Source organism: Brienomyrus brachyistius, chromosome 1 (genome assembly GCF_023856365.1).
Source record: "Brienomyrus brachyistius isolate T26 chromosome 1, BBRACH_0.4, whole genome shotgun sequence".
Classification (NCBI taxonomy): domain Eukaryota; kingdom Metazoa; phylum Chordata; class Actinopteri; order Osteoglossiformes; family Mormyridae; genus Brienomyrus; species Brienomyrus brachyistius.
Genome location: NC_064533.1, coordinates 23773263 through 23800759, shown reverse-complemented (window position 1 = coordinate 23800759; position 27497 = coordinate 23773263). Strand labels below are relative to the sequence as shown.

General features: G+C 44.9%; 44 non-coding genes across 44 annotated transcripts; all 44 read right to left on the bottom strand.

Annotated features, from left to right (window-relative positions):
- Window positions 1–233: 233 nt before the first annotated feature.
- Window positions 234–322, bottom strand: trnay-gua (transfer RNA tyrosine (anticodon GUA)). The gene is given in 2 exon segments: window positions 234–269; window positions 286–322. It is a non-coding gene; the product is annotated as a tRNA-Tyr (tRNA).
- Window positions 323–2540: 2218 nt separating this feature from the next.
- trnay-aua (transfer RNA tyrosine (anticodon AUA)) lies at window positions 2541–2629 on the bottom strand. The gene is given in 2 exon segments: window positions 2541–2576; window positions 2593–2629. It is a non-coding gene; the product is annotated as a tRNA-Tyr (tRNA).
- A 621-nt stretch (window positions 2630–3250) lies between these two features.
- Window positions 3251–3339, bottom strand: trnay-gua (transfer RNA tyrosine (anticodon GUA)). The gene is given in 2 exon segments: window positions 3251–3286; window positions 3303–3339. It is a non-coding gene; the product is annotated as a tRNA-Tyr (tRNA).
- An 89-nt stretch (window positions 3340–3428) lies between these two features.
- On the bottom strand, window positions 3429–3517 carry trnay-gua (transfer RNA tyrosine (anticodon GUA)). The gene is given in 2 exon segments: window positions 3429–3464; window positions 3481–3517. It is a non-coding gene; the product is annotated as a tRNA-Tyr (tRNA).
- A 266-nt stretch (window positions 3518–3783) lies between these two features.
- Window positions 3784–3872, bottom strand: trnay-gua (transfer RNA tyrosine (anticodon GUA)). Its single transcript is given in 2 exon segments — window positions 3784–3819; window positions 3836–3872. It is a non-coding gene; the product is annotated as a tRNA-Tyr (tRNA).
- An 89-nt stretch (window positions 3873–3961) lies between these two features.
- trnay-gua (transfer RNA tyrosine (anticodon GUA)) lies at window positions 3962–4050 on the bottom strand. Its single transcript is given in 2 exon segments — window positions 3962–3997; window positions 4014–4050. It is a non-coding gene; the product is annotated as a tRNA-Tyr (tRNA).
- A 621-nt stretch (window positions 4051–4671) lies between these two features.
- Window positions 4672–4760, bottom strand: trnay-gua (transfer RNA tyrosine (anticodon GUA)). Its single transcript is given in 2 exon segments — window positions 4672–4707; window positions 4724–4760. It is a non-coding gene; the product is annotated as a tRNA-Tyr (tRNA).
- An 88-nt stretch (window positions 4761–4848) lies between these two features.
- On the bottom strand, window positions 4849–4937 carry trnay-gua (transfer RNA tyrosine (anticodon GUA)). The gene is given in 2 exon segments: window positions 4849–4884; window positions 4901–4937. It is a non-coding gene; the product is annotated as a tRNA-Tyr (tRNA).
- A 3284-nt stretch (window positions 4938–8221) lies between these two features.
- trnay-gua (transfer RNA tyrosine (anticodon GUA)) lies at window positions 8222–8310 on the bottom strand. The gene is given in 2 exon segments: window positions 8222–8257; window positions 8274–8310. It is a non-coding gene; the product is annotated as a tRNA-Tyr (tRNA).
- An 89-nt stretch (window positions 8311–8399) lies between these two features.
- Window positions 8400–8488, bottom strand: trnay-gua (transfer RNA tyrosine (anticodon GUA)). The gene is given in 2 exon segments: window positions 8400–8435; window positions 8452–8488. It is a non-coding gene; the product is annotated as a tRNA-Tyr (tRNA).
- Window positions 8489–8576: 88 nt separating this feature from the next.
- trnay-gua (transfer RNA tyrosine (anticodon GUA)) lies at window positions 8577–8665 on the bottom strand. The gene is given in 2 exon segments: window positions 8577–8612; window positions 8629–8665. It is a non-coding gene; the product is annotated as a tRNA-Tyr (tRNA).
- Window positions 8666–9464: 799 nt separating this feature from the next.
- trnay-aua (transfer RNA tyrosine (anticodon AUA)) lies at window positions 9465–9553 on the bottom strand. The gene is given in 2 exon segments: window positions 9465–9500; window positions 9517–9553. It is a non-coding gene; the product is annotated as a tRNA-Tyr (tRNA).
- Window positions 9554–10174: 621 nt separating this feature from the next.
- Window positions 10175–10263, bottom strand: trnay-gua (transfer RNA tyrosine (anticodon GUA)). Its single transcript is given in 2 exon segments — window positions 10175–10210; window positions 10227–10263. It is a non-coding gene; the product is annotated as a tRNA-Tyr (tRNA).
- Window positions 10264–10352: 89 nt separating this feature from the next.
- Window positions 10353–10441, bottom strand: trnay-gua (transfer RNA tyrosine (anticodon GUA)). The gene is given in 2 exon segments: window positions 10353–10388; window positions 10405–10441. It is a non-coding gene; the product is annotated as a tRNA-Tyr (tRNA).
- Window positions 10442–10707: 266 nt separating this feature from the next.
- On the bottom strand, window positions 10708–10796 carry trnay-gua (transfer RNA tyrosine (anticodon GUA)). The gene is given in 2 exon segments: window positions 10708–10743; window positions 10760–10796. It is a non-coding gene; the product is annotated as a tRNA-Tyr (tRNA).
- An 89-nt stretch (window positions 10797–10885) lies between these two features.
- Window positions 10886–10974, bottom strand: trnay-gua (transfer RNA tyrosine (anticodon GUA)). Its single transcript is given in 2 exon segments — window positions 10886–10921; window positions 10938–10974. It is a non-coding gene; the product is annotated as a tRNA-Tyr (tRNA).
- Window positions 10975–11595: 621 nt separating this feature from the next.
- Window positions 11596–11684, bottom strand: trnay-gua (transfer RNA tyrosine (anticodon GUA)). The gene is given in 2 exon segments: window positions 11596–11631; window positions 11648–11684. It is a non-coding gene; the product is annotated as a tRNA-Tyr (tRNA).
- Window positions 11685–11772: 88 nt separating this feature from the next.
- Window positions 11773–11861, bottom strand: trnay-gua (transfer RNA tyrosine (anticodon GUA)). Its single transcript is given in 2 exon segments — window positions 11773–11808; window positions 11825–11861. It is a non-coding gene; the product is annotated as a tRNA-Tyr (tRNA).
- Window positions 11862–12661: 800 nt separating this feature from the next.
- trnay-gua (transfer RNA tyrosine (anticodon GUA)) lies at window positions 12662–12750 on the bottom strand. The gene is given in 2 exon segments: window positions 12662–12697; window positions 12714–12750. It is a non-coding gene; the product is annotated as a tRNA-Tyr (tRNA).
- An 89-nt stretch (window positions 12751–12839) lies between these two features.
- trnay-gua (transfer RNA tyrosine (anticodon GUA)) lies at window positions 12840–12928 on the bottom strand. Its single transcript is given in 2 exon segments — window positions 12840–12875; window positions 12892–12928. It is a non-coding gene; the product is annotated as a tRNA-Tyr (tRNA).
- A 266-nt stretch (window positions 12929–13194) lies between these two features.
- Window positions 13195–13283, bottom strand: trnay-gua (transfer RNA tyrosine (anticodon GUA)). Its single transcript is given in 2 exon segments — window positions 13195–13230; window positions 13247–13283. It is a non-coding gene; the product is annotated as a tRNA-Tyr (tRNA).
- Window positions 13284–14259: 976 nt separating this feature from the next.
- On the bottom strand, window positions 14260–14348 carry trnay-gua (transfer RNA tyrosine (anticodon GUA)). Its single transcript is given in 2 exon segments — window positions 14260–14295; window positions 14312–14348. It is a non-coding gene; the product is annotated as a tRNA-Tyr (tRNA).
- An 89-nt stretch (window positions 14349–14437) lies between these two features.
- trnay-gua (transfer RNA tyrosine (anticodon GUA)) lies at window positions 14438–14526 on the bottom strand. Its single transcript is given in 2 exon segments — window positions 14438–14473; window positions 14490–14526. It is a non-coding gene; the product is annotated as a tRNA-Tyr (tRNA).
- A 1863-nt stretch (window positions 14527–16389) lies between these two features.
- On the bottom strand, window positions 16390–16478 carry trnay-gua (transfer RNA tyrosine (anticodon GUA)). Its single transcript is given in 2 exon segments — window positions 16390–16425; window positions 16442–16478. It is a non-coding gene; the product is annotated as a tRNA-Tyr (tRNA).
- An 89-nt stretch (window positions 16479–16567) lies between these two features.
- Window positions 16568–16656, bottom strand: trnay-gua (transfer RNA tyrosine (anticodon GUA)). The gene is given in 2 exon segments: window positions 16568–16603; window positions 16620–16656. It is a non-coding gene; the product is annotated as a tRNA-Tyr (tRNA).
- A 443-nt stretch (window positions 16657–17099) lies between these two features.
- Window positions 17100–17188, bottom strand: trnay-gua (transfer RNA tyrosine (anticodon GUA)). The gene is given in 2 exon segments: window positions 17100–17135; window positions 17152–17188. It is a non-coding gene; the product is annotated as a tRNA-Tyr (tRNA).
- Window positions 17189–17277: 89 nt separating this feature from the next.
- Window positions 17278–17366, bottom strand: trnay-gua (transfer RNA tyrosine (anticodon GUA)). The gene is given in 2 exon segments: window positions 17278–17313; window positions 17330–17366. It is a non-coding gene; the product is annotated as a tRNA-Tyr (tRNA).
- Window positions 17367–17987: 621 nt separating this feature from the next.
- On the bottom strand, window positions 17988–18076 carry trnay-gua (transfer RNA tyrosine (anticodon GUA)). Its single transcript is given in 2 exon segments — window positions 17988–18023; window positions 18040–18076. It is a non-coding gene; the product is annotated as a tRNA-Tyr (tRNA).
- An 89-nt stretch (window positions 18077–18165) lies between these two features.
- On the bottom strand, window positions 18166–18254 carry trnay-gua (transfer RNA tyrosine (anticodon GUA)). Its single transcript is given in 2 exon segments — window positions 18166–18201; window positions 18218–18254. It is a non-coding gene; the product is annotated as a tRNA-Tyr (tRNA).
- Window positions 18255–18342: 88 nt separating this feature from the next.
- On the bottom strand, window positions 18343–18431 carry trnay-gua (transfer RNA tyrosine (anticodon GUA)). The gene is given in 2 exon segments: window positions 18343–18378; window positions 18395–18431. It is a non-coding gene; the product is annotated as a tRNA-Tyr (tRNA).
- Window positions 18432–20117: 1686 nt separating this feature from the next.
- Window positions 20118–20206, bottom strand: trnay-gua (transfer RNA tyrosine (anticodon GUA)). Its single transcript is given in 2 exon segments — window positions 20118–20153; window positions 20170–20206. It is a non-coding gene; the product is annotated as a tRNA-Tyr (tRNA).
- A 1508-nt stretch (window positions 20207–21714) lies between these two features.
- On the bottom strand, window positions 21715–21803 carry trnay-gua (transfer RNA tyrosine (anticodon GUA)). Its single transcript is given in 2 exon segments — window positions 21715–21750; window positions 21767–21803. It is a non-coding gene; the product is annotated as a tRNA-Tyr (tRNA).
- An 89-nt stretch (window positions 21804–21892) lies between these two features.
- trnay-gua (transfer RNA tyrosine (anticodon GUA)) lies at window positions 21893–21981 on the bottom strand. Its single transcript is given in 2 exon segments — window positions 21893–21928; window positions 21945–21981. It is a non-coding gene; the product is annotated as a tRNA-Tyr (tRNA).
- Window positions 21982–22069: 88 nt separating this feature from the next.
- On the bottom strand, window positions 22070–22158 carry trnay-gua (transfer RNA tyrosine (anticodon GUA)). The gene is given in 2 exon segments: window positions 22070–22105; window positions 22122–22158. It is a non-coding gene; the product is annotated as a tRNA-Tyr (tRNA).
- Window positions 22159–22425: 267 nt separating this feature from the next.
- trnay-gua (transfer RNA tyrosine (anticodon GUA)) lies at window positions 22426–22514 on the bottom strand. Its single transcript is given in 2 exon segments — window positions 22426–22461; window positions 22478–22514. It is a non-coding gene; the product is annotated as a tRNA-Tyr (tRNA).
- Window positions 22515–22602: 88 nt separating this feature from the next.
- trnay-gua (transfer RNA tyrosine (anticodon GUA)) lies at window positions 22603–22691 on the bottom strand. Its single transcript is given in 2 exon segments — window positions 22603–22638; window positions 22655–22691. It is a non-coding gene; the product is annotated as a tRNA-Tyr (tRNA).
- A 266-nt stretch (window positions 22692–22957) lies between these two features.
- On the bottom strand, window positions 22958–23046 carry trnay-aua (transfer RNA tyrosine (anticodon AUA)). Its single transcript is given in 2 exon segments — window positions 22958–22993; window positions 23010–23046. It is a non-coding gene; the product is annotated as a tRNA-Tyr (tRNA).
- A 621-nt stretch (window positions 23047–23667) lies between these two features.
- Window positions 23668–23756, bottom strand: trnay-gua (transfer RNA tyrosine (anticodon GUA)). The gene is given in 2 exon segments: window positions 23668–23703; window positions 23720–23756. It is a non-coding gene; the product is annotated as a tRNA-Tyr (tRNA).
- An 89-nt stretch (window positions 23757–23845) lies between these two features.
- Window positions 23846–23934, bottom strand: trnay-gua (transfer RNA tyrosine (anticodon GUA)). Its single transcript is given in 2 exon segments — window positions 23846–23881; window positions 23898–23934. It is a non-coding gene; the product is annotated as a tRNA-Tyr (tRNA).
- A 976-nt stretch (window positions 23935–24910) lies between these two features.
- On the bottom strand, window positions 24911–24999 carry trnay-gua (transfer RNA tyrosine (anticodon GUA)). Its single transcript is given in 2 exon segments — window positions 24911–24946; window positions 24963–24999. It is a non-coding gene; the product is annotated as a tRNA-Tyr (tRNA).
- A 443-nt stretch (window positions 25000–25442) lies between these two features.
- Window positions 25443–25531, bottom strand: trnay-gua (transfer RNA tyrosine (anticodon GUA)). Its single transcript is given in 2 exon segments — window positions 25443–25478; window positions 25495–25531. It is a non-coding gene; the product is annotated as a tRNA-Tyr (tRNA).
- A 1508-nt stretch (window positions 25532–27039) lies between these two features.
- trnay-gua (transfer RNA tyrosine (anticodon GUA)) lies at window positions 27040–27128 on the bottom strand. Its single transcript is given in 2 exon segments — window positions 27040–27075; window positions 27092–27128. It is a non-coding gene; the product is annotated as a tRNA-Tyr (tRNA).
- Window positions 27129–27217: 89 nt separating this feature from the next.
- trnay-gua (transfer RNA tyrosine (anticodon GUA)) lies at window positions 27218–27306 on the bottom strand. The gene is given in 2 exon segments: window positions 27218–27253; window positions 27270–27306. It is a non-coding gene; the product is annotated as a tRNA-Tyr (tRNA).
- Window positions 27307–27394: 88 nt separating this feature from the next.
- trnay-gua (transfer RNA tyrosine (anticodon GUA)) lies at window positions 27395–27483 on the bottom strand. The gene is given in 2 exon segments: window positions 27395–27430; window positions 27447–27483. It is a non-coding gene; the product is annotated as a tRNA-Tyr (tRNA).
- Window positions 27484–27497: the final 14 nt, after the last annotated feature.

Sequence of the window (27497 nt, the reverse complement as noted above, 5' to 3'; positions counted from 1 at the left end):
TAGTAAATATAGTTTGTTGCTTCTGTTCAAACTTGACATCGAAAAAAGCTACTAGTCCTTTGAGCCGGAGTTGAACCAGCGAGCTAAGGATCCCCATCAGGCTTAACCTACAGTCCTCCGCTCTGCCATCTGAGCTATCGAAGGATGAGCTACCCACGTTCCTTTAGAATGTGGGATTAGTAAATGTAGTTTATTGCTTGGGCGGAAACTTGACATCGGAAAAAATCTACAAGTCCTTCGAGCCGGAGTTGAACCAGCAACCTAAGGATCTCCATCAGACTTTATCTACAGTCCTCCGCTCTGCCATCTGAGCTATCGAAGGATGAGCTAGCTTTCTTCCCTTAGAATGTGGGATTAGTAAATATAGTTTGTTGCTTCTGTTCAAACTTGACATTGAAAAAAGCGAATAGTCCTCCGAACCGGAGTTGAACCAGCGACCTAAGGATCCCCATCATGCTTTATCTATAGTCATCCGCTCTGCCAACTGAGCTATCGAAAGATGAGCGTCACTTGTTCACTTAGAATGTGGGCTTAGTAAATGTAGTTTATTGCTTGTGCGGAAACTTGACATCGGAAAAAATCTACAAGTCCTTCGAGCCGTAGTTGAACCAGCGACCTAAGGATCCTCATCAGACTTCATCTACAGTCCTCCGCTCTGCCATCTGAGCTATCGAAGGACGAGCTACCTTTCTTCCTTTAGAATGTGGGATTAGTAAATATAGTTTGTTGCTTCTGTTCAAACTTGACATCGAAAAAAGCTACTAGTCCTTCGAGCCGGAGTTGAACCAGCGACCTAAGGATCCCCATCAGGCTTAATCTACAGTCCTCCTCTCTGCCATCTGAGCTATTGAAGGATGAACTACCCATGTTCCTTTAGAATGTGGGATTAGTAAATGTAGTTTGTTGCTTCTGTTCAAACTTGACATCGAAAAAAGCTACTAGTCCTTCGAGCCGGAGTTGAACCAGCGACCTAAGGATCCCCATCATGCTTTATCTACAGTCCTCCGCTCTGCCATCTGAGCTATCAAAGGACGAGCTACCTTTCTTCTCTTAGAATGTGGGATTAGTAAATACAGTTCATTTCTTGTGCGGAAACTTGACATCGGAAAAAGCTACTAGTCCTTCGAGCCGGAGTTGAACCAGCGACCTAAAGATCCCCATCAGGCTTTATCTATAGTCCTCCGCTCTGCTATCTGAGCTATCGAAGGAAGAGCTACCCATGTTCCTTTAGAATGTGGGATTAGTAAATGTAGTTTATTGCTTGTGCGGAAACTTGACATCGGAAAAAATCTACAAGTCCTTCGAGCCGGAGTTGAACCAGCGACCTGAGGATCCCCATTAGACTTCATCTACAGTCCTCCGCTCTGCCATCTGAGCTATCGAACGATGAGCTACCTTTGTTCCCTTAGAATGTGGGATTAGTAAATATAGTTTGTTGCTTCTGTTCAAACTTGACATCGAAAGAAGCTCCTAGTCCTTCGAGCCGGAGTTGAACCAGCGACCTAAGGATGCCCATCAGGCTTAATCTACAGTCCTCCACTCTGCCATCTGCGCTATCGAAGGATGAGCTACCCATGTTCCTTTAGAATGTGGGATTAGTAAATGTACTTAATTGCTTGTGCGGAAACTTGACATCGGAAAAAATCTACAAGTACTTCGAGCCGGAGTTGAACCAGCGACCTAAGGATCCCCATCCTGCTTTATCTACAGTCCTCCGCTCTGCCATCTGAGCTATCGAAGGATGAGCTACCCATGTTCCTTTAGAATGTGGGATTAGTAAATGTAGTTTATTGCTTGTGCGGAAACTTGACATCGGAAAAAATCTGCAAGTCCTTCGAGCCGGAGTCGAACCAGCGACCTAAGGATCCCCATCAGACATCATCTACAGTCTTCCGCTCTGCCATTTGAGCTATCGAAGGATGAGCTACCCCTGTTCCTTTAGAATGTGGGATTAGTAAATGTAGTTTATTGCTTGTGCGGAAACTTGACATCGGAAAAAATCTACGAGTCCTTCGAGCCGGAGTTGAACCAGCGACCTAAGGATCCCCATCAGACTTCATCTACAGTCCTCCGCTCTGCCATTGGAGCTATCGAAGGATGAGCTACCTTTCTTTCCTTAGAATGTGGGATTACTAAATATAGTTTGTTGCTTCTGTTCAAACTTGACATCGAAAAAAGCTACTAGTCCTTCGAGCCGGAGATGAACCAGCGACCTAAGGATCCCCATCATGCTTAATCTACAGTCCTCCGCTCTGCCATCTGAGCTATCGAAGGATGAGCTACCCATGTTCCTTTAGAATGTGGGATTAGTAAATGTAGTTTATTGCTTGTGCGGAAACTTGACATTGGAAAAAATCTACTAGTCCTTCGAGCCGGAGTTGAACCAGCGACCTAAGGATCTCCATCAGACTTCATCTACAGTCCTCCGCACTGCCATCTGAGCTATCGAAGGATGAGCTAACGTTCGTCCCTTAGAATGTGGGATTAGTAAATATAGTTTGTTGCTTCTGTTCAAACTTGACATCGAAAAAAGCTACTAGTCCTTCGAGCCGGAGTTGAACCAGCTACCTAAGGATCCTCATCAGGCTTAATCTATAGTCCTCCGCTCTGCCATCTGAGCTATCGAAGGATGAGCTACCCATGTTCCTTCATGAATGTGGGATTAGTAAATGTAGTTTATTGCTTATGCGGAAACTTGACATCGGAAAAAATCTACGAGTCCTTCGAGCCGGAGTTGAACCAGCGACCTAAGGATCCCCATCAGACTTCATCTACAGTCCTCCGCACTGCCATCTGAGCTATCGAAGGATGAGCTACCTTTGTTTCCTTAGAATGTGGGATTAGTAAATATAGTTTGTTGCTTCTGTTCAAACTTGACATCGAAAAAAGCTACTAGTCCTTCGAGCCGGAGTTGAACCAGCGACCTAAGGATCCCCATCATGCTTTGTCTACAGTCGTCCGCTCTGCCAACTGAGCTATCGAAAGTCAAGCTTCACTTCTTCATTTAGAATGTGGGATTAGTAAATGTAGTTTATTGCTTGTGCGGAAACTTAACATCGAAAAAAGCTACTAGTCCTTCGAGCCGGAGTTGAACCAGCGACCTAAGGATCCCCATCATGCTTTATCTACAGTCCTCCGCTCTGCCATCTGAGCTATCAAAGGATGAGCTACCTGTGTTCCTTTAGAATGTGGGATTAGTAAATGTAGTTTGTTGCTTCTGTTCAAACTTGACATCGAAAAAAGCTACTAGTCCTTCGAGCCGGAGTCGAACCAGCGACCTAAGGATCCCCATCAGGCTTAATCTACAGTCCTCCGCTCTGCCATCTGAGCTATCGAAGGATGAGCTACCCATGTTCCTTTAGAATGTGGGATTAGTAAATGTAGTTTATTGCTTGTGCGGAAACTTGACATCGGAAAAAATCTACGAGTCCTTCGAGCCGGAGTTGAACCAGCGACCTAAGGATCCCCATCAGACTTCATCTACAGTCCTCCGCTCTGCCATCTGAGCTATCGAAGGATGAGCTACCTTTCTTTCCTTAGAATGTGGGATTAGTAAATATAGTTTGTTGCTTCTGTTCAAACTTGACATCGAAAAAAGCTACTAGTCCTTCGAGCCGGAGTTGAACCAGCGACCTAAGGATCCCCATCCTGCTTTATCTACAGTCGTCCGCTCTGCCAACTGAGCTATCGAAAGTCAAGCTTCACTTGTTCATTTAGAATGTGTGATTAGTAAATGTAGTTTATTGCTTGTGCGGAAACTTGACATCGGAAAAAATCTACAAGTCCTTCGAGCCGGAGTTGAACCAGCGACCTAAGGATCCTCATCAGGCTTAATCTACAGTCCTCCGCTCTGCCATCTGAGCTATCGAAGGATGAGCTACCCATGTTTCTTTAGAATGTGGGATTAGTAAATTTAGTTTATTGCTTGTGCGGAAACTTGACATCGGAAAAAATCTACAAGTCCTTCGAGCCGGAGTCGAACCAGCGACCTAAGGATCCCCATCAGACTTCATCTACAGTCCTCCGCTCTGCCATCTGAGCTACCGAAGGATGAGCTATGTTTGTTCTCTTAGAATGTGGGATTAGTAAATATAGTTTGTTGCTTCTGTTCAAACTTGACATCGAAAAAATGTACTAGTCCTCCGAGCCGGAGTAGAACCAGCGACCTAAGGATCCCCATCATGCTTTATCTACAGTCCTCCGCTCTGCCATCTGAGCTATTGAAGGATGAGCTAGCTTTCTTCCCTTAGAATGTGGGATTAGTAAATATAGTTTGTTGCTTCTGTTCAAACTTGACATTGAACAAAGCGAATAGTCCTCCGAGCCGGAGTTGAACCAGCGACCTAAGGATCCCCATCATGCTTTATCTACAGTCATCCGCTCTGCCAACTGAGCTGTCGAAAGATGAGCTTCACTTGTTCACTTAGAATGTGGGCTTAGTAAATGTAGTTTATTGCTTGTGCGGAAACTTGACATCGGAAAAAATCTACAAGTCCTTCGAGCCGGAGTTGATCCAGCGACCTAAGGATCCCCATCAGGCTTAATCTACAGTCCTCCGCTCAGCCATCTGAGCTATCGAAGGATGAGCTACCCATGTTTCTTTAGAATGTGGGATTAGTAAATGTAGTTTATTGCTTGTGCGGAAACTTGACATCGGAAAAAATCTACGAGTCCTTCGAGCCGGAGTTGAACCAGCGACCTAAGGATCCCCATCAGACTTCATCTACAGTCCTCCGCTCTGCCATCTGAGCTATCGAAGGATGAGCTACCTTTCTTTCCTTAGAATGTGGGATTACTAAATATAGTTTGTTGCTTCTGTTCAAACTTAACATCGAAAAAAGCTACTAGTCCTTCGAGCCGGAGTTGAACCAGCGACCTAAGGATCCCCATCATGCTTAATCTACAGTCCTCCGCTCTGCCATCTGAGCTATCGAAGGATGAGCTACCCATGTTCCTTTAGAATGTGGGATTAGTAAATGTAGTTTATTGCTTGTGCGGAATCTTGACATCGGAAAAAATCTACGAGTCCTTCGAACCGGAGTTGAACCAGCTACCTAAGGATCCTCATCAGGCTTAATCTATAGTCCTCCGCTCTGCCATCTGAGCTATCGAAGGATGAGCTACCCATGTTCCTTCATGAATGTGGGATTAGTAAATGTAGTTTATTGCTTATGCGGAAACTTGACATCGGAAAAAATCTACGAGTCCTTCGAGCCGGAGTTGAACCAGCGACCTAAGGATCCCCATCAGACTTCATCTACAGTCCTCCGCTCTGCCATCTGAGCTATCAAAGGATGAGCTACCTGTGTTCCTTTAGAATGTGGGATTAGTAAATGTAGTTTGTTGCTTCTGTTCAAACTTGACATCGAAAAAAGCTACTAGTCCTTCGAGCCGGAGTTGAACCAGCGACCTAAGGATCCCCATCCTGCTTTATCTACAGTCGTCCGCTCTGCCAACTGAGCTATCGAAAGTCAAGCTTCAGTTGTTCATTTAGAATGTGCGATTAGTAAATGTAGTTTATTGCTTGTGCGGAAACTTGACATCGGAAAAAATCTACAAGTCCTTCGAGCCGGAGTTGAACCAGCGACCTAAGGATCCTCATCAGGCTTAATCTATAGTCATCCGCTCTGCCAACTGAGCTATCGAAAGATGAGCTTCACTTGTTCACTTAGAATGTGGGATTAGTAAATGTAGTTTATTGCTTGTGCGGAAACTTGACATCGGAAAAAATCTACAAGTCCTTCGAGCCGTAGTTGAACCAGCGACCTAAGGATCCTCATCAGACTTCATCTACAGTCCTCCGCTCTGCCATCTGAGCTATCGAAGGACGAGCTACCTTTCTTCCTTTAGAATGTGGGATTAGTAAATATAGTTTGTTGCTTCTGTTCAAACTTGACATCGAAAAAAGCTACTAGTCCTTCGAGCCGGAGTTGAACCAGCGACCTAAGGATCCCCATCAGGCTTAATCTACAGTCCTCCTCTCTGCCATCTGAGCTATTGAAGGATAAACTACCCATGTTCCTTTAGAATGTGGGATTAGTAAATGTAGTTTATTGCTTGTGCGGAACCTTGACATCGGAAAAAGCTACTAGTCCTTCGAGCCGGAGTTGAACCAGCGACCTAAAGATCCCCATCAGGCTTTATCTATAGTCCTCCGCTCTGCTATCTGAGCTATCGAAGGAAGAGCTACCCATGTTCCTTTAGAATGTGGGATTAGTAAATGTAGTTCATTGCTTGTGCGGAAACTTGACATCGGAAAAAATCTACAAGTCCTTCGAGCCGGAGTTGAACCAGCGACCTAAGGATCCCCATCATGCTTTATCTACAGTCATCCGCTCTGCCAACTGAGCTATCGAAAGATGAGCTTCACTTGTTCATTTAGAATGTGGGATTAGTAAATACAGTTCATTGCTTGTGCGGAAACTTGACATCGGAAAAAATCTACAAGTCCTTCGAGCCGGAGTTGAACCAGCGACCTAAGGATCTCCATCAGACTTTATCTACAGTCCTCCTCTCTGCCACCTGAGCTATCGAAGGATGAGCTAACTTTCTTCCCTTAGAATGTGGGATTAGTAAATATAGTTTGTTGCTTCTGTTCAAACTTGACATCGAAAAAAGCTACTAGTCCTTTGAGCCGGAGTTGAACCAGCAACCTAAGGATCTCCATCAGACTTTATCTACAGTCCTCCGCTCTGCCATCTGAGCTATCGAAGGATGAGCTAGCTTTCTTCCCTTAGAATGTGGGATTAGTAAATATAGTTTGTTGCTTCTGTTCAAACTTGACATTGAAAAAAGCGAATAGTCCTCCGAACCGGAGTTGAACCAGCGACCTAAGGATCCCCATCATGCTTTATCTATAGTCATCCGCTCTGCCAACTGAGCTATCGAAAGATGAGCTTCACTTGTTCACTTAGAATGTGGGCTTAGTAAATGTAGTTTATTGCTTGTGCGGAAACTTGACATCGGAAAAATCTACAAGTCCTTCGAGCCGTAGTTGAACCAGCGACCTAAGGATCCTCATCAGACTTCATCTACAGTCCTCCGCTCTGCCATCTGAGCTATCGAAGGACGAGCTACCTTTCTTCCTTTAGAATGTGGGATTAGTAAATATAGTTTGTTGCTTCTGTTCAAACTTGACATCGAAAAAAGCTACTAGTCCTTCGAGCCGGAGTTGAACCAGCGACCTAAGGATCCCCATCAGGCTTAATCTACAGTCCTCCTCTCTGCCATCTGAGCTATTGAAGGATGAACTACCCATGTTCCTTTAGAATGTGGGATTAGTAAATGTAGTTTGTTGCTTCTGTTCAAACTTGACATCGAAAAAAGCTACTAGTCCTTCGAGCCGGAGTTGAACCAGCGACCTAAGGATCCCCATCATGCTTTATCTACAGTCCTCCGCTCTGCCATCTGAGCTATCAAAGGACGAGCTACCTTTCTTCTCTTAGAATGTGGGATTAGTAAATACAGTTCATTTCTTGTGCGGAAACTTGACATCGGAAAAAGCTACTAGTCCTTCGAGCCGGAGTTGAACCAGCGACCTAAAGATCCCCATCAGGCTTTATCTATAGTCCTCCGCTCTGCTATCTGAGCTATCGAAGGAAGAGCTACCCATGTTCCTTTAGAATGTGGGATTAGTAAATGTAGTTTATTGCTTGTGCGGAAACTTGACATCGGAAAAAATCTACAAGTCCTTCGAGCCGGAGTTGAACCAGCGACCTGAGGATCCCCATTAGACTTCATCTACAGTCCTCCGCTCTGCCATCTGAGCTATCGAACGATGAGCTACCTTTGTTCCCTTAGAATGTGCGATTAGTAAATATAGTTTGTTGCTTCTGTTCAAACTTGACATCGAAAGAAGCTACTAGTCCTTCGAGCCGGAGTTGAACCAGCGACCTAAGGATGCCCATCAGGCTTAATCTACAGTCCTCCACTCTGCCATCTGCGCTATCGAAGGATGAGCTACCCATGTTCCTTTAGAATGTGGGATTAGTAAATGTACTTAATTGCTTGTGCGGAAACTTGACATCGGAAAAAATCTACAAGTACTTCGAGCCGGAGTTGAACCAGCGACCTAAGGATCCCCATCATGCTTTATCTACAGTCCTCCGCTCTGCCATCTGAGCTATCGACGGATGAGCTACCTTTGTTCATTTAGAATGTGGGATTAGTAAATGTAGTTTATTGCTTCTGTTCAAACTTGACATCGGAAAAAATCTACAAGTCCTTCGAGCCGGAGTCGAACCAGCGACCTAAGGATCCCCATCAGGCATCATCTACAGTCCTCCGCTCTGCCATCTGAGCTATCGAAGGATGAGCTACCCATGTTGCTTTAGAATGTGGGATTAGTAAATGTAGTTTATTGCTTGTGCGGAAACTTGACATCGGAAAAAATCTACGAGTCCTTCGAGCCGGAGTTGAACCAGCGACCTAAGGATCCCCATCAGACTTCATCTACAGTCCTCCGCTCTGCCATCTGAGCTATCGAAGGATGAGCTACCTTTCTTTCCTTAGAATGTGGGATTACTAAATATAGTTTGTTGCTTCTGTTCAAACTTGACATCGAAAAAAGCTACTAGTCCTTCGAGCCGGAGTTGAACCAGCGACCTAAGGATCCCCATCCTGCTTTATCTACAGTCCTCCGCTCTGCCATCTGAGCTATCGAAGGATGAGCTACCCATGTTCCTTTAGAATGTGGGATTAGTAAATGTAGTTTATTGCTTGTGCGGAAACTTGACATCGGAAAAAACCTGCAAGTCCTTCGAGCCGGAGTCGAACCAGCGACCTAAGGATCCCCATCAGACATCATCTACAGTCTTCCGCTCTGCCATTTGAGCTATCGAAGGATGAGCTACCCCTGTTCCTTTAGAATGTGGGATTAGTAAATGTAGTTTATTGCTTGTGCGGAAACTTGACATCGGAAAAAATCTACGAGTCCTTCGAGCCGGAGTTGAACCAGCGACCTAAGGATCCCCATCAGACTTCATCTACAGTCCTCCGCTCTGCCATTGGAGCTATCGAAGGATGAGCTACCTTTCTTTCCTTAGAATGTGGGATTACTAAATATAGTTTGTTGCTTCTGTTCAAACTTGACATCGAAAAAAGCTACTAGTCCTTCGAGCCGGAGATGAACCAGCGACCTAAGGATCCCCATCATGCTTAATCTACAGTCCTCCGCTCTGCCATCTGAGCTATCGAAGGATGAGCTACCCATGTTCCTTTAGAATGTGGGATTAGTAAATGTAGTTTATTGCTTGTGCGGAAACTTGACATTGGAAAAAATCTACTAGTCCTTCGAGCCGGAGTTGAACCAGCGACCTAAGGATCTCCATCAGACTTCATCTACAGTCCTCCGCACTGCCATCTGAGCTATCGAAGGATGAGCTAACGTTCGTCCCTTAGAATGTGGGATTAGTAAATATAGTTTGTTGCTTCTGTTCAAACTTGACATCGAAAAAAGCTACTAGTCCTTCGAGCCGGAGTTGAACCAGCTACCTAAGGATCCTCATCAGGCTTAATCTATAGTCCTCCGCTCTGCCATCTGAGCTATCGAAGGATGAGCTACCCATGTTCCTTCATGAATGTGGGATTAGTAAATGTAGTTTATTGCTTATGCGGAAACTTGACATCGGAAAAAATCTACGAGTCCTTCGAGCCGGAGTTGAACCAGCGACCTAAGGATCCCCATCAGACTTCATCTACAGTCCTCCGCACTGCCATCTGAGCTATCGAAGGATGAGCTACCTTTGTTTCCTTAGAATGTGGGATTAGTAAATATAGTTTGTTGCTTCTGTTCAAACTTGACATCGAAAAAAGCTACTAGTCCTTCGAGCCGGAGTTGAACCAGCGACCTAAGGATCCCCATCATGCTTTGTCTACAGTCGTCCGCTCTGCCAACTGAGCTATCGAAAGTCAAGCTTCACTTCTTCATTTAGAATGTGGGATTAGTAAATGTAGTTTATTGCTTGTGCGGAAACTTAACATCGAAAAAAGCTACTAGTCCTTCGAACCGGAGTTGAACCAGCGACCTAAGGATCCCCATCATGCTTTACCTACAGTCCTCCGCTCTGCCATCTGAGCTATCAAAGGATGAGCTACCTGTGTTCCTTTAGAATGTGGGATTAGTAAATGTAGTTTGTTGCTTCTGTTCAAACTTGACATCGAAAAAAGCTACTAGTCCTTCGAGCCGGAGTCGAACCAGCGACCTAAGGATCCCCATCAGGCTTAATCTACAGTCCTCCGCTCTGCCATCTGAGCTATCGAAGGATGAGCTACCCATGTTCCTTTAGAATGTGGGATTAGTAAATGTAGTTTATTGCTTGTGCGGAAACTTGACATCGGAAAAAATCTACGAGTCCTTCGAGCCGGAGTTGAACCAGCGACCTAAGGATCCCCATCAGACTTCATCTACAGTCCTCCGCTCTGCCATCTGAGCTATCGAAGGATGAGCTACCTTTCTTTCCTTAGAATGTGGGATTAGTAAATATAGTTTGTTGCTTCTGTTCAAACTTGACATCGAAAAAAGCTACTAGTCCTTCGAGCCGGAGTTGAACCAGCGACCTAAGGATCCCCATCCTGCTTTATCTACAGTCGTCCGCTCTGCCAACTGAGCTATCGAAAGTCAAGCTTCACTTGTTCATTTAGAATGTGTGATTAGTAAATGTAGTTTATTGCTTGTGCGGAAACTTGACATCGGAAAAAATCTACAAGTCCTTCGAGCCGGAGTTGAACCAGCGACCTAAGGATCCTCATCAGGCTTAATCTACAGTCCTCCGCTCTGCCATCTGAGCTATCGAAGGATGAGCTACCCATGTTTCTTTAGAATGTGGGATTAGTAAATTTAGTTTATTGCTTGTGCGGAAACTTGACATCGGAAAAAATCTACAAGTCCTTCGAGCCGGAGTCGAACCAGCGACCTAAGGATCCCCATCAGACTTCATCTACAGTCCTCCGCTCTGCCATCTGAGCTACCGAAGGATGAGCTATGTTTGTTCTCTTAGAATGTGGGATTAGTAAATATAGTTTGTTGCTTCTGTTCAAACTTGACATCGAAAAAATGTACTAGTCCTCCGAGCCGGAGTAGAACCAGCGACCTAAGGATCCCCATCATGCTTTATCTACAGTCCTCCGCTCTGCCATCTGAGCTATTGAAGGATGAGCTAGCTTTCTTCCCTTAGAATGTGGGATTAGTAAATATAGTTTGTTGCTTCTGTTCAAACTTGACATTGAACAAAGCGAATAGTCCTCCGAGCCGGAGTTGAACCAGCGACCTAAGGATCCCCATCATGCTTTATCTACAGTCATCCGCTCTGCCAACTGAGCTGTCGAAAGATGAGCTTCACTTGTTCACTTAGAATGTGGGCTTAGTAAATGTAGTTTATTGCTTGTGCGGAAACTTGACATCGGAAAAAATCTACAAGTCCTTCGAGCCGGAGTTGATCCAGCGACCTAAGGATCCCCATCAGGCTTAATCTACAGTCCTCCGCTCAGCCATCTGAGCTATCGAAGGATGAGCTACCCATGTTTCTTTAGAATGTGGGATTAGTAAATGTAGTTTATTGCTTGTGCGGATACTTGACATCGGAAAAAATCTACGAGTCCTTCGAGCCGGAGTTGAACCAGCGACCTAAGGATCCCCATCAGACTTCATCTACAGTCCTCCGCTCTGCCATCTGAGCTATCGAAGGATGAGCTACCTTTCTTTCCTTAGAATGTGGGATTACTAAATATAGTTTGTTGCTTCTGTTCAAACTTAACATCGAAAAAAGCTACTAGTCCTTCGAGCCGGAGTTGAACCAGCGACCTAAGGATCCCCATCATGCTTAATCTACAGTCCTCCGCTCTGCCATCTGAGCTATCGAAGGATGAGCTACCCATGTTCCTTTAGAATGTGGGATTAGTAAATGTAGTTTATTGCTTGTGCGGAAACTTGACATCGGAAAAAATCTACTAGTCCTTCGAGCCGGAGTTGAACCAGCGACCTAAGGATCTCCATCAGACTTCATCTACAGTCCTCCGCACTGCCATCTGAGCTATCGAAGGATGAGCTAACGTTCGTCCCTTAGAATGTGGGATTAGTAAATATAGTTTGTTGCTTCTGTTCAAACTTGACATCGAAAAAAGCTACTAGTCCTTCGAACCGGAGTTGAACCAGCTACCTAAGGATCCTCATCAGGCTTAATCTATAGTCCTCCGCTCTGCCATCTGAGCTATCGAAGGATGAGCTACCCATGTTCCTTCATGAATGTGGGATTAGTAAATGTAGTTTATTGCTTATGCGGAAACTTGACATCGGAAAAAATCTACGAGTCCTTCGAGCCGGAGTTGAACCAGCGACCTAAGGATCCCCATCAGACTTCATCTACAGTCCTCCGCTCTGCCATCTGAGCTATCAAAGGATGAGCTACCTGTGTTCCTTTAGAATGTGGGATTAGTAAATGTAGTTTGTTGCTTCTGTTCAAACTTGACATCGAAAAAAGCTACTAGTCCTTCGAGCCGGAGTTGAACCAGCGACCTAAGGATCCCCATCCTGCTTTATCTACAGTCGTCCGCTCTGCCAACTGAGCTATCGAAAGTCAAGCTTCAGTTGTTCATTTAGAATGTGCGATTAGTAAATGTAGTTTATTGCTTGTGCGGAAACTTGACATCGGAAAAAATCTACAAGTCCTTCGAGCCGGAGTTGAACCAGCGACCTAAGGATCCTCATCAGGCTTAATCTACAGTCCTCCGCTCTGCCATCTGAGCTATCGAAGGATGAGCTACCCATGTTTCTTTAGAATGTGGGATTAGTAAATGTAGTTTATTGCTTGTGTGGAAACTTGACATCGGAAAAAATCTACAAGTCCTTCGAGCCGGAGTCGAACCAGCGACCTAAGGATCCCCATCAGACTTCATCTACAGTCCTCCGCTCTGCCATCTGAGCTATCGAAGGATGAGCTATGTTTGTTCTCTTAGAATGTGGGATTAGTAAATATAGTTTGTTGCTTCTGTTCAAACTTGACATCGAAAAAATGTACTAGTCCTCCGAGCCGGAGTAGAACCAGCGACCTAAGGATCCCCATCATGCTTTATCTACAGTCGTCCGCTCTGCCAACTGAGCTATCGAAGGATGAGCTACCCATGTTCCTTTAGAATGTAGGATTAGTAAATGTAGTTTATTGCTTGTGCGGAAACTTGACATCGGAAAAAATCTACGAGTCCTTCGAGCCGGAGTTGAACCAGCGACCTAAGGATCCCCATCAGACTTCATCTACAGTCCTCCGCTCTGCCATCTGAGCTATCGAAGGATGAGCTACCCATGTTCCTTTAGAATGTGGGATTAGTAAATGTAGTTTATTGCTTGGGCGGAAACTTGACATCGGAAAAAATCTACAAGTCCTTCGAGCCGGAGTTGAACCAGCAACCTATGGAAATCCATCAGACTTTATCTACAGTCCTCCGCTCTGCCATCTGAGCTATTGAAGGATGAGCTAGCTTTCTTCCCTTAGAATGTGGGATTAGTAAATATAGTTTGTTGCTTCTGTTCAAACTTGACATTGAACAAAGCGAATAGTCCTCCGAGCCGGAGTTGAACCAGCGACCTAAGGATCCCCATCATGCTTTATCTACAGTCATCCGCTCTGCCAACTGAGCTGTCGAAAGATGAGCTTCACTTGTTCACTTAGAATGTGGGCTTCGTAAATGTAGTTTATTGCTTGTGCGGAAACTTGACATCGGAAAAAATCTACAAGTCCTTCGAGCCGGAGTTGATCCAACGACCTAAGGATCCCCATCAGGCTTAATCTACAGTCCTCCGCTCTGCCAACTGAGCTATCGAAGGATGAGCTACCCATGTTCCTTTAGAATGTGGGATTAGTAAATGTAGTTTATTGCTTGTGCGGAAACTTGACATCGGAAAAAATCTACGAGTCCTTCGAGCCTGAGTTGAACCAGCGACCTAAGGATCCCCATCAGACTTCATCTACAGTCCTCCGCTCTGCCATCTGAGCTATCGAAGGATGAGCTACCTTTCTTTCCTTAGAATGTGGAATTACTAAATGTAGTTTGTTGCTTCTGTTCAAACTTAACATCGAAAAAAGCTACTAGTCCTTCGAGCCGGAGTTGAACCAGCGACCTAAGGATCCCCATCATGCTTTATCTACAGTGCTCCGCTCTGCCATCTGAGCTATCAAAGGATGAGCTACCTGTGTTCCTTTAGAATGTGGGATTAGTAAATGTAGTTTGTTGCTTCTGTTCAAACTTGACATCGAAAAAAGCTACTAGTCCTTCGAGCCGGAGTCGAACCAGCGACCTAAGGATCCCCATCAGGCATCATCTACAGTCCTCCGCTCTGCCATCTGAGCTATCGAAGGATGAGCTACCCATGTTCCTTTAGAATGTGGGATTAGTAAATGTAGTTTATTGCTTGTGCGGAAACTTGACATCGGAAAAAATCTACGAGTCCTTCGAGCCGGAGTTGAACCAGCGACCTAAGGATCCCCATCAGACTTCATCTACAGTCCTCCGCTCTGCCATCTGAGCTATCGAAGGATGAGCTACCTTTCTTTCCTTAGAATGTGGGATTACTAAATATAGTTTGTTGCTTCTGTTCAAACTTGACATCGAAAAAAGATACTAGTTCTTTGAGCCTGAGTTGAACCAGCGACCTAAGGATCCCCATCCTGCTTTATCTACAGTCGTCCGCTCTGCCAACTGAGCTATCGAAAGTCAAGCTTCACTTGTTCATTTAGAATGTGGGATTAGTAAATGTAGTTTATTGCTTGTGCGGAAACTTGACATCGGAAAAAATCTACAAGTCCTTCAAGCCGGAGTTGAACCAGCGACCTAAGGATCCCCATCATGCTTTATCTACAGTCATCCGCTCTGCCAACTGAGCTATCGAAAGATGAGCTTCATTTGTTCATTTAGAATGTGGGATTAGTAAATACAGTTCATTGCTTGTGCGGAAACTTGACATCGGAAAAAATCTACAAGTCCTTCGAGCCGGAGTTGAACCAGCGACCTAAGGATCTCCATCAGACTTTATCTACAGTCCTCCTCTCTGCCACCTGAGCTATCGAAGGATGACCTAACTTTCTTCCCTTAGAATGTGGGATTAGTAAATATAGTTTGTTGCTTCTGTTCAAACTTGACATCGAAAAAAGCTACTAGTCCTTTGAGCCGGAGTTGAACCAGCGAGCTAAGGATCCCCATCAGGCTTAACCTACAGTCCTCCGCTCTGCCATCTGAGCTATCGAAGGATGAGCTACCCATGTTCCTTTAGAATGTGGGATTAGTAAATGTAGTTTATTGCTTGGGCGGAAACTTGACATCGGAAAAAATCTACAAGTCCTTCGAGCCGGAGTTGAACCAGCAACCTAAGGATCTCCATCAGACTTTATCTACAGTCCTCCGCTCTGCCATCTGAGCTATTGAAGGATGAGCTAGCTTTCTCCCCTTAGAATGTGGGATTAGAAAATATAGTTTGTTGCTTCTGTTCAAACTTGACATTGAAAAAAGCAAATAGTCCTCCGAGCCGGAGTTGAACCAGCGACCTAAGGATCCCCATCATGCTTTATCTACAGTCCTCCGCTCTGCCATCTGAGCTATCTAAGGATGAGCTACCTTTCTTCCCTTAGAATGTGGGATTTGTAAATATAGTTTGTTGCTTCTGTTCAAACTTGACATCGAAAAAAGCTACTAGTCCTTTGAGCCGGAGTTGAACCAGCGACCTAAGAATCCCCATTAGACTTCATCTACAGTCCTCCGCTCTGCCATCTGAGCTATCGAACGATGAGCTACCTTTGTTCCCTTAGAATGTGGGATTAGTAAATATAGTTTGTTGCTTCTGTTCAAACTTGACATCGAAAAAAGCTACTAGTCCTTCGAGCCGGAGTTGAACCAGCGACCTAAGGATCCCCATCAAGCTTAATCTACAGTCCTCCGCTCTGCCATCTGAGCTATCTAAGGATGAGCTACCTTTCTTCCCTTAGAATGTGGGATTTGTAAATATAGTTTGTTGCTTCTGTTCAAACTTGACATCGAAAAAAGCTACTAGTCCTTTGAGCCGGAGTTGAACCAGCGACCTAAGGATCCCCATCAGCCTTAATCTACAGTCCTCCGCTCTGCCATCTGAGCTATCGAAGGATGAGCTACCCATGTTCCTTTAGAATGTGGGATTAGTAAATGTAGTTTATTGCTTGTGCGGAAACTTGACATCGGAAAAAATCTACTAGTCCTTCGAGCCGGAGTTGAACCAGCGACCAAAGGATCCCCATCAGGCTTAATCTACAGTCCTCCGCTCAGCCATCTGAGCTATCGAAGGATGAGCTACCCATGTTCCTTTAGAATGTGGGATTAGTAAATGTAGTTTATTGCTTGTGCGGAAACTTGACATCGGAAAATATCTACAAGTCCTTCGAGCCGGAGTCGAACCAGCGACCTAAGGATCCCCATCAGGCATCATCTACAGTCCTCCGCTCTGCCATCTGAGCTATCGAAGGATGAGCTACCCATGTTCCTTTAGAATGTGGGATTAGTAAATGTAGTTTATTGCTTGTGCGGAAACTTGACATCGGAAAAAATCTACGAGTCCTTCGAGCCGGAGTTGAACCAGCGACCTAAGGATCCCCCTCAGACTTCATCTACAGTCCGCCGCTCTGCCATCTGAGCTATCGAAGGATGAGCTACCTTTCTTTCCTTAGAATGTGGGATTAGTAAATATAGTTTGTTGTTTCTGTTCAAACTTGACATCGAAAAAAGCTACTAGTCCTTCGAGCCGGAGTTGAACCAGCGACCTAAGGATCCTCATCAGGCTTAATCTACAGTGCTCCGCTCTGCTATCTGAGCTATCGAAGGATGAGCTACCCATGTTCCTTTAGAATGTGGGATTAGTAAATGTAGTTTATTGCTTGTGCGGAAACTTGACATCGGAAAAAATCTACTAGTCCTTCGAGCCGGAGTCGAACCAGCGACCTAAGGATCCCCATCAGACTTCATCTACAGTCCTCCGCTCTGCCATCTGAGCTATCGAATGACGAGCTACCTTTGTTCACTTAGAATGTGGGATTAGTAAATATAGTTTGTTGCTTCTGTTCAAACTTGACATCGAAAAAAGCTACTAGTCCTTCGAGCCGGAGTTGAACCAGCGACCTAAGGATCCCCATCAGGCTTAATCTACAGTCCTCCGCTCTGCCATCTGAGCTATCGAAGGATGAGCTACCCGTGTTCAATCAGAATGTGGGATTAGTAAATGTAGTTTATTGCTTGTGCGGAAACTTGACATCGGAAAAAATCTACTAGTCCTTCGAGCCGGAGTCGAACCAGCGACCTAAGGATCCCCATCAGACTTCATTTACAGTCCTCCGCTCTGCCATCTGAGCTATCGAAGGATGAGCTACCTTTGTTCCCTTAGAATGTGGGATTAGTAAATATAGTTTGTTGCTTGTGCGGAAACTTGACATCGGAAAAAATCTACAAGTCCTTCGAGCCGGAGTCAAACCAGCGACCTAAGGATCCCCATCAGACTTCATCTACAGTCCTCCGCTCTGCCATCTGAGCTATCGAAGGATGAGCTACCTTTGTTCCCTTAGAATGTGGGATTAGTAAATATAGTTTGTTGCTTCTGTTCAAACTTGACATCGAAAAAAGCTACTAGTCCTTCGAGCCGGAGTTGAACCAGCGACCTAAGGATCCTCATCAGGCTTAATCTACTGTTCGCCGCTCTGCCATCTGAGCTATCAAAGGATGAGCTACCCGTGTTCCTTTAGAATGTGGGATTAGTAAATGTAGTTTATTGCTTGTGCGGAAATTTGACATCGGAAAAAATCTACAAGTCCTTAGAGCCGGAGTCGAACCAGCGACCTAAGGATCCCCATCAGACTTCATCTACAGTCCTCCGCTCTGCCATCTGAGCTATCAAAGGATGAGCTACCTTTGTTCACTTAGAATGTGGGATTAGTAAATATAGTTTGTTGCTTCTGTTCAAACTTGACATCGAAAAAAGCTACTACTCCTTCGAGCCGGAGTTGAACCAGCGACCTAAGGATCCCCATCAGGCTTAATCTACAGTCCTCCGCTCTGCCATCTGAGCTATCGAAGGATGAGCTACCCATGTTCCTTTAGAATGTGGGATTAGTTAATGTAGTTTATTGCTTGTGCGGAAACTTGACATCGGAAAAAATCTACAAGTCCTTCGAGCCGGAGTTGAACCAGCGACCTAAGGATCCCCATCAGGCTTAATCTACAGTCCTCCGCTCTGCCATCTGAGCTATCGAAGGATGAGCTACCTTTCTTCCCTTAGAATGTGGGATTAGTAAATATAGTTTGTTGCTTCTGTTCAAACTTGACATCGAAAAAAGCTACTAGTCCTTCGAGCCGGAGTCGAACCAGCGACCTAAGGATCCCCATCAGGCTTAATCTACAGTCCTCCGCTCTGCCATCTGAGCTATCGAAGGATGAGCTACCCATGTTCCTTTAGAATGTGGGATTAGTAAATGTAGTTTATTGCTTGTGCGGAAACTTGACATCGGAAAAAATCTACTATTCCTTCGAGACGGAGTCGAACCAGCGACCTAAGGATCCCCATCAGACTTCATCTACAGTCCTCCGCTCTGCCATCTGAGCTATCGAAGGATGAGCTAGCTTTCTTCCCTTAGAATGTGGGATTAGTAAATATAGTTTGTTGCTTCTGTTCAAACTTGACATTGAAAAAAGCGAATAGTCCTCCGAACCGGAGTTGAACCAGCGACCTAAGGACACCCATCATGCTTTATCTATAGTCATCCGCTCTGCCAACTGAGCTATCGAAAGATGAGCGTCACTTGTTCACTTAGAATGTGGGCTTAGTAAATGTAGTTTATTGCTTGTGCGGAAACTTGACATCGGAAAAAATCTACAAGTCCTTCGAGCCGTAGTTGAACCAGCGACCTAAGGATCCTCATCAGACTTCATCTACAGTCCTCCGCTCTGCCATCTGAGCTATCGAAGGACGAGCTACCTTTCTTCCTTTAGAATGTGGGATTAGTAAATATAGTTTGTTGCTTCTGTTCAAACTTGACATCGAAAAAAGCTACTAGTCCTTCGAGCCGGAGTTGAACCAGCGACCTAAGGATCCCCATCAGGCTTAATCTACAGTCCTCCTCTCTGCCATCTGAGCTATTGAAGGATGAACTACCCATGTTCCTTTAGAATGTGGGATTAGTAAATGTAGTTTGTTGCTTCTGTTCAAACTTGACATCGAAAAAAGCTACTAGTCCTTCGAGCCGGAGTTGAACCAGCGACCTAAGGATCCCCATCATGCTTTATCTACAGTCCTCCGCTCTGCCATCTGAGCTATCAAAGGACGAGCTACCTTTCTTCTCTTAGAATGTGGGATTAGTAAATACAGTTCATTTCTTGTGCGGAAACTTGACATCGGAAAAAGCTACTAGTCCTTCGAGCCGGAGTTGAACCAGCGACCTAAAGATCCCCATCAGGCTTTATCTATAGTCCTCCGCTCTGCTATCTGAGCTATCGAAGGAAGAGCTACCCATGTTCCTTTAGAATGTGGGATTAGTAAATGTAGTTTATTGCTTGTGCGGAAACTTGACATCGGAAAAAATCTACAAGTCCTTCGAGCCGGAGTTGAACCAGCGACCTAAGGATCCCCATCATGCTTTATCTACAGTCATCCGCTCTGCCAACTGAGCTATCGAAAGATGAGCTTCACTTGTTCATTTAGAATGTGGGATTAGTAAATACAGTTCATTGCTTGTGCGGAAACTTGACATCGGAAAAAATCTACAAGTACTTCGAGCCGGAGTTGAACCAGCGACCTAAGGATCTCCATCAGACTTTATCTACAGTCCTCCTCTCTGCCACCTGAGCTATCGAAGGATGAGCTAACTTTCTTCCCTTAGAATGTGGGATTAGTAAATATAGTTTGTTGCTTCTGTTCAAACTTGACATCGAAAAAAGCTACTAGTCCTTTGAGCCGGAGATGAACCAGCGAGCTAAGGATCCCCATCAGGCTTAACCTACAGTCCTCTGCTCTGCCATCTGAGCTATCGAAGGATGAGCTACCCACGTTCCTTTAGATTGTGGGATTAGTAAATGTAGTTTATTGCTTGGGCGGAAACTTGACATCGGAAAAAATCTACAAGTCCTTCGAGCCGGAGTTGAACCAGCAACCTAAGGATCTCCATCAGACTTTATCTACAGTCCTCCGCTCTGCCATCTGAGCTATCGAAGGATGAGCTAGCTTTCTTCCCTTAGAATGTGGGATTAGTAAATATAGTTTGTTGCTTCTGTTCAAACTTGACATTGAAAAAAGCGAATAGTCCTCCGAACCGGAGTTGAACCAGCGACCTAAGGATCCCCATCATGCTTTATCTATAGTCATCCGCGCTGCCAACTGAGCTATCGAAAGATGAGCTTCACTTGTTCACTTAGAATGTGGGCTTAGTAAATGTAGTTTATTGCTTGTGCGGAAACTTGACATCGGAAAAAATCTACAAGTCCTTCGAGCCGTAGTTGAACCAGCGACCTAAGGATCCTCATCAGACTTCATCTACAGTCCTCCGCTCTACCATCTGAGCTATCGAAGGACGAGCTACCTTTCTTCCTTTAGAATGTGGGATTAGTAAATATAGTTTGTTGCTTCTGTTCAAACTTGACATCGAAAAAAGCTACTAGTCCTTCGAGCCGGAGTTGAACCAGCGACCTAAGGATCCCCATCAGGCTTAATCTACAGTCCTCCTCTCTGCCATCTGAGCTATTGAAGGATGAACTACCCATGTTCCTTTAGAATGTGGGATTAGTAAATGTAGTTTGTTGCTTCTGTTCAAACTTGACATCGAAAAAAGCTACTAGTCCTTCGAGCCGGAGTTGAACCAGCGACCTAAGGATCCCCATCATGCTTTATCTACAGTCCTCCGCTCTGCCATCTGAGCTATCAAAGGACGAGCTACCTTTCTTCTCTTAGAATGTGGGATTAGTAAATACAGTTCATTTCTTGTGCGGAAACTTGACATCGGAAAAAGCTACTAGTCCTTCGAGCCGGAGTTGAACCAGCGACCTAAAGATCCCCATCAGGCTTTATCTATAGTACTCCGCTCTGCTATCTGAGCTATCGAAGGAAGAGCTACCCATGTTCCTTTAGAATGTGGGATTAGTAAATGTAGTTTATTGCTTGTGCGGAAACTTGACATCGGAAAAAATCTACAAGTCCTTCGAGCCGGAGTTGAACCAGCGACCTGAGGATCCCCATTAGACTTCATCTACAGTCCTCCGCTCTGCCATCTGAGCTATCGAACGATGAGCTACCTTTGTTCCCTTAGAATGTGGGATTAGTAAATATAGTTTGTTGCTTCTGTTCAAACTTGACATCGAAAGAAGCTACTAGTCCATCGAGCCGGAGTTGAACCAGCGACCTAAGGATGCCTATCAGGCTTAATCTACAGTCCTCCGCTCTGCCATCTGAGCTATCGAAGGATGAGCTACCCATGTTCCTTTAGAATGTGGGATTAGTAAATGTACTTAATTGCTTGTGCGGAAACTTGACATCGGAAAATATCTACAAGTACTTCGAGCCGGAGTTGAACCAGCGACCTAAGGATCCCCATCATGCTTTATCTACAGTCCTCCGCTCTGCCATCTGAGCTATCGACGGATGAGCTACCTTTGTTCATTTAGAATGTGGGATTAGTAAATGTAGTTTATTGCTTCTGTTCAAACTTGACATCGGAAAAAATCTACAAGTCCTTCGAGCCGGAGTCGAACCAGCAACCTAAGGATCCCCATCAGGCATCATCTACAGTCCTCCGCTCTGCCATCTGAGCTATCGAAGGATGAGCTACCCATGTTCCTTTAGAATGTGGGATTAGTAAATGTAGTTTATTGCTTGTGCGGAAACTTGACATCGGAAAAAATCTACGAGTCCTTCGAGCCGGAGTTGAACCAGCGACCTAAGGATCCCCATCAGACTTCATCTACAGTCCTCCGCTCTGCCATCTGAGCTATCGAAGGATGAGCTACCTTTCTTTCCTTAGAATGTGGGATTACTAAATATAGTTTGTTGCTTCTGTTCAAACTTGACATCGAAAAATGCTACTAGTCCTTCGAGCCGGAGTTGAACCAGCGACCTAAGGATCCCCATCCTGCTTTATTTACAGTCCTCCGCTCTGCCATCTGAGCTATCGAAGGATGAGCTACTCATGTTCCTTTAGAATGTGGGATTAGTAAATGTAGTTTATTGCTTGTGCGGAAACTTGACATCGGAAAAAATCTGCAAGTCCTTCGAGCCGGAGTCGAACCAGCGACCTAAGGATCCCCATCAGACATCATTTACAGTCTTCCGCTCTGCCATTTGAGCTATCGAAGGATGAGCTACCCCTGTTCCTTTAGAATGTGGGATTAGTAAATGTAGTTTATTGCTTGTGCGGAAACTTGACATCGGAAAAAATCTACGAGTCCTTCGAGCCGGAGTTGAACCAGCGACCTAAGGATCCCCATCAGACTTCATCTACAGTCCTCCGCTCTGCCATCTGAGCTATCGAAGGACGAGCTACCTTTCTTTCTTTAGAATGTGGGATTACTAAATATAGTTTGTTGCTTCTGTTCAAACTTGACATCGAAAAAAGCTACTAGTCCTTCGAGCCGGAGTTGAACCAGCAACCTAAGGATCCCCATCATGCTTAATCTACAGTCCTCCGCTCTGCCATCTGAGCTATCGAAGGATGAGCTACCCATGTTCCTTTAGAATGTGGGATTAGTAAATGTAGTTTATTGCTTGTGCGGAAACTTGACATTGGAAAAAATCTACTAGTCCTTCGAACCGGAGTTGAACCAGCGACCTAAGGATCTCCATCAGACTTCATCTACAGTCCTCCGCACTGCCATCTGAGCTATCAAAGGATGAGCTAACGTTCGTCCCTTAGAATGTGGGATTAGTAAATATAGTTTGTTGCTTCTGTTCAAACTTGACATCGAAAAAACCTACTAGTCCTTCGAGCCGGAGTTGAACCAGCTACCTAAGGATCCTCATCAGGCTTAATCTATAGTCCTCCGCTCTGCCATCTGAGCTATCGAAGGATGAGCTACCCATGTTCCTTCATGAATGTGGGATTAGTAAATGTAGTTTATTGCTTATGCGGAAACTTGACATCGGAAAAAATCTACGAGTCCTTCGAGCCGGAGTTGAACCAGCGACCTAAGGATCCCCATCAGACTTCATCTACAGTCCTCCGCACTGCCATCTGAGCTATCGAAGGATGAGCTACCTTTGTTTCCTTAGAATGTGGGATTAGTAAATATAGTTTGTTGCTTCTGTTCAAACTTGACATCGAAAAAAGCTACTAGTCCTTCGAGCCGGAGTTGAACCAGCGACCTAAGGATCCCCATCATGCTTTGTCTACAGTCGTCCGCTCTGCCAACTGAGCTATCGAAAGTCAAGCTTCACTTCTTCATTTAGAATGTGGGATTAGTAAATGTAGTTTATTGCTTGTGCGGAAACTTAACATCGAAAAAAGCTACTAGTCCTTCGAGCCGGAGTTGAACCAGCGACCTAAGGATCCCCATCATGCTTTATCTACAGTCCTCCGCTCTGCCATCTGAGCTATCAAAGGATGAGCTACCTGTGTTCCTTTAGAATGTGGGATTAGTAAATGTAGTTTGTTGCTTCTGTTCAAACTTGACATCGAAAAAAGCTACTAGTCCTTCGAGCCGGAGTCGAACCAGCGACCTAAGGATCCCCATCAGGCATCATCTACAGTCCTCCGCTCTGCCATCTGAGCTATCGAAGGATGAGCTACCCATGTTCCTTTAGAATGTGGGATTAGTAAATGTAGTTTATTGCTTGTGCGGAAACTTGACATCGGAAAAAATCTACGAGTCCTTCGAGCCGGAGTTGAACCAGCGACCTAAGGATCCCCATCAGACTTCATCTACAGTCCTCCGCTCTGCCATCTGAGCTATCGAAGGATGAGCTACCTTTCTTTCCTTAGAATGTGGGATTAGTAAATATAGTTTGTTGCTTCTGTTCAAACTTGACATCGAAAAAAGCTACTAGTCCTTCGAGCCGGAGTTGAACCAGCGACCTAAGGATCCCCATCCTGCTTTATCTACAGTCGTCCGCTCTGCCAACTGAGCTATCGAAAGTCAAGCTTCACTTGTTCATTTAGAATGTGTGATTAGTAAATGTAGTTTATTGCTTGTGCGGAAACTTGACATCGGAAAAAATCTACAAGTCCTTCGAGCCGGAGTTGAACCAGCGACCTAAGGATCCTCATCAGGCTTAATCTACAGTCCTCCGCTCTGCCATCTGAGCTATCAAAGGATGAGCTACCCATGTTTCTTTAGAATGTGGGATTAGTAAATATAGTTTGTTGCTTCTGTTCAAACTTGACATCGAAAAAATGTACTAGTCCTCCGAGCCGGAGTAGAACCAGCGACCTAAGGATCCCCATCATGCTTTATCTACAGTCCTCCGCTCTGCCATCTGAGCTATTGAAGGATGAGCTAGCTTTCTTCCCTTAGAATGTGGGATTAGTAAATATAGTTTGTTGCTTCTGTTCAAACTTGACATTGAACAAAGCGAATAGTCCTCCGAGCCGGAGTTGAACCAGCGACCTAAGGATCCCCATCATGCTTTATCTACAGTCATCCGCTCTGCCAACTGAGCTGTCGAAAGATGAGCTTCACTTGTTCACTTAGAATGTGGGCTTAGTAAATGTAGTTTATTGCTTGCGCGGAAACTTGACATCGGAAAAAATCTACAAGTCCTTCGAGCCGGAGTTGATCCAGCGACCTAAGGATCCCCATCAGGCTTAATCTACAGTCCTCCGCTCAGCCATCTGAGCTATCGAAGGATGAGCTACCCATGTTTCTTTAGAATGTGGGATTAGTAAATGTAGTTTATTGCTTGTGCGGAAACTTGACATCGGAAAAAATCTACGAGTCCTTCGAGCCGGAGTTGAACCAGCGACCTAAGGATCCCCATCAGACTTCATCTACAGTCCTCCGCTCTGCCATCTGAGCTATCGAAGGATGAGCTAGCTTTCTTCCCTTAGAATGTGGGATTAGTAAATATAGTTTGTTGCTTCTGTTCAAACTTGACATTGAAAAAAGCGAATAGTCCTTCGAGCCGGAGTTGAACCAGCGACCTAAGGATCTCCATCAGACTTTATCTACAGTCCTCCTCTCTGCCACCTGAGCTATCGAAGGATGAGCTAACTTTCTTCCCTTAGAATGTGGGATTAGTAAATATAGTTTGTTGCTTCTGTTCAAACTTGACATCGAAAAAAGCTACTAGTCCTTTGAGCCGGAGATGAACCAGCGAGCTAAGGATCCCCATCAGGCTTAACCTACAGTCCTCCGCTCTGCCATCTGAGCTATCGAAGGATGAGCTACCCACGTTCCTTTAGATTGTGGGATTAGTAAATGTAGTTTATTGCTTGGGCGGAAACTTGACATCGGAAAAAATCTACAAGTCCTTCGAGCCGGAGTTGAACCAGCAACCTAAGGATCTCCATCAGACTTTATCTACAGTCCTCCGCTCTGCCATCTGAGCTATCGAAGGATGAGCTAGCTTTCTTCCCTTAGAATGTGGGATTAGTAAATATAGTTTGTTGCTTCTGTTCAAACTTGACATTGAAAAAAGCGAATAGTCCTCCGAACCGGAGTTGAACCAGCGACCTAAGGATCCCCATCATGCTTTATCTATAGTCATCCGCGCTGCCAACTGAGCTATCGAAAGATGAGCTTCACTTGTTCACTTAGAATGTGGGCTTAGTAAATGTAGTTTATTGCTTGTGCGGAAACTTGACATCGGAAAAAATCTACAAGTCCTTCGAGCCGTAGTTGAACCAGCGACCTAAAGATCCTCATCAGACTTCATCTACAGTCCTCCGCTCTGCCATCTGAGCTATCGAAGGACGAGCTACCTTTCTTCCTTTAGAATGTGGGATTAGTAAATATAGTTTGTTGCTTCTGTTCAAACTTGACATCGAAAAAAGCTACTAGTCCTTCGAGCCGGAGTTGAACCAGCGACCTAAGGATCCCCATCAGGCTTAATCTACAGTCCTCCTCTCTGCCATCTGAGCTATTGAAGGATGAACTACCCATGTTCCTTTAGAATGTGGGATTAGTAAATGTAGTTTGTTGCTTCTGTTCAAACTTGACATCGAAAAAAGCTACTAGTCCTTCGAGCCGGAGTTGAACCAGCGACCTAAGGATCCCCATCATGCTTTATCTACAGTCCTCCGCTCTGCCATCTGAGCTATCAAAGGACGAGCTACCTTTCTTCTCTTAGAATGTGGGATTAGTAAATACAGTTCATTTCTTGTGCGGAAACTTGACATCGGAAAAAGCTACTAGTCCTTCGAGCCGGAGTTGAACCAGCGACCTAAAGATCCCCATCAGGCTTTATCTATAGTCCTCCGCTCTGCTATCTGAGCTATCGAAGGAAGAGCTACCCATGTTCCTTTAGAATGTGGGATTAGTAAATGTAGTTTATTGCTTGTGCGGAAACTTGACATCGGAAAAAATCTACAAGTCCTTCGAGCCGGAGTTGAACCAGCGACCTGAGGATCCCCATTAGACTTCATCTACAGTCCTCCGCTCTGCCATCTGAGCTATCGAAGGATGAGCTACCTTTGTTCCCTTAGAATGTGGGATTAGTAAATATAGTTTGTTGCTTCTGTTCAAACTTGACATCGAAAGAAGCTACTAGTCCATCGAGCCGGAGTTGAACCAGCGACCTAAGGATGCCTATCAGGCTTAATCTACAGTCCTCCGCTCTGCCATCTGAGCTATCGAAGGATGAGCTACCCATGTTCCTTTAGAATGTGGGATTAGTAAATGTACTTAATTGCTTGTGCGGAAACTTGACATCGGAAAATATCTACAAGTACTTCGAGCCGGAGTTGAACCAGCGACCTAAGGATCCCCATCATGCTTTATCTACAGTCCTCCGCTCTGCCATCTGAGCTATCGACGGATGAGCTACCTTTGTTCATTTAGAATGTGGGATTAGTAAATGTAGTTTATTGCTTCTGTTCAAACTTGACATCGGAAAAAATCTACAAGTCCTTCGAGCCGGAGTCGAACCAGCAACCTAAGGATCCCCATCAGGCATCATCTACAGTCCTCCGCTCTGCCATCTGAGCTATCGAAGGATGAGCTACCCATGTTCCTTTAGAATGTGGGATTAGTAAATGTAGTTTATTGCTTGTGCGGAAACTTGACATCGGAAAAAATCTACGAGTCCTTCGAGCCGGAGTTGAACCAGCGACCTAAGGATCCCCATCAGACTTCATCTACAGTCCTCCGCTCTGCCATCTGAGCTATCGAAGGATGAGCTACCTTTCTTTCCTTAGAATGTGGGATTACTAAATATAGTTTGTTGCTTCTGTTCAAACTTGACATCGAAAAAAGCTACTAGTCCTTCGAGCCGGAGTTGAACCAGCGACCTAAGGATCCCCATCCTGCTTTATCTACAGTCCTCCGCTCTGCCATCTGAGCTATCGAAGGATGAGCTACTCATG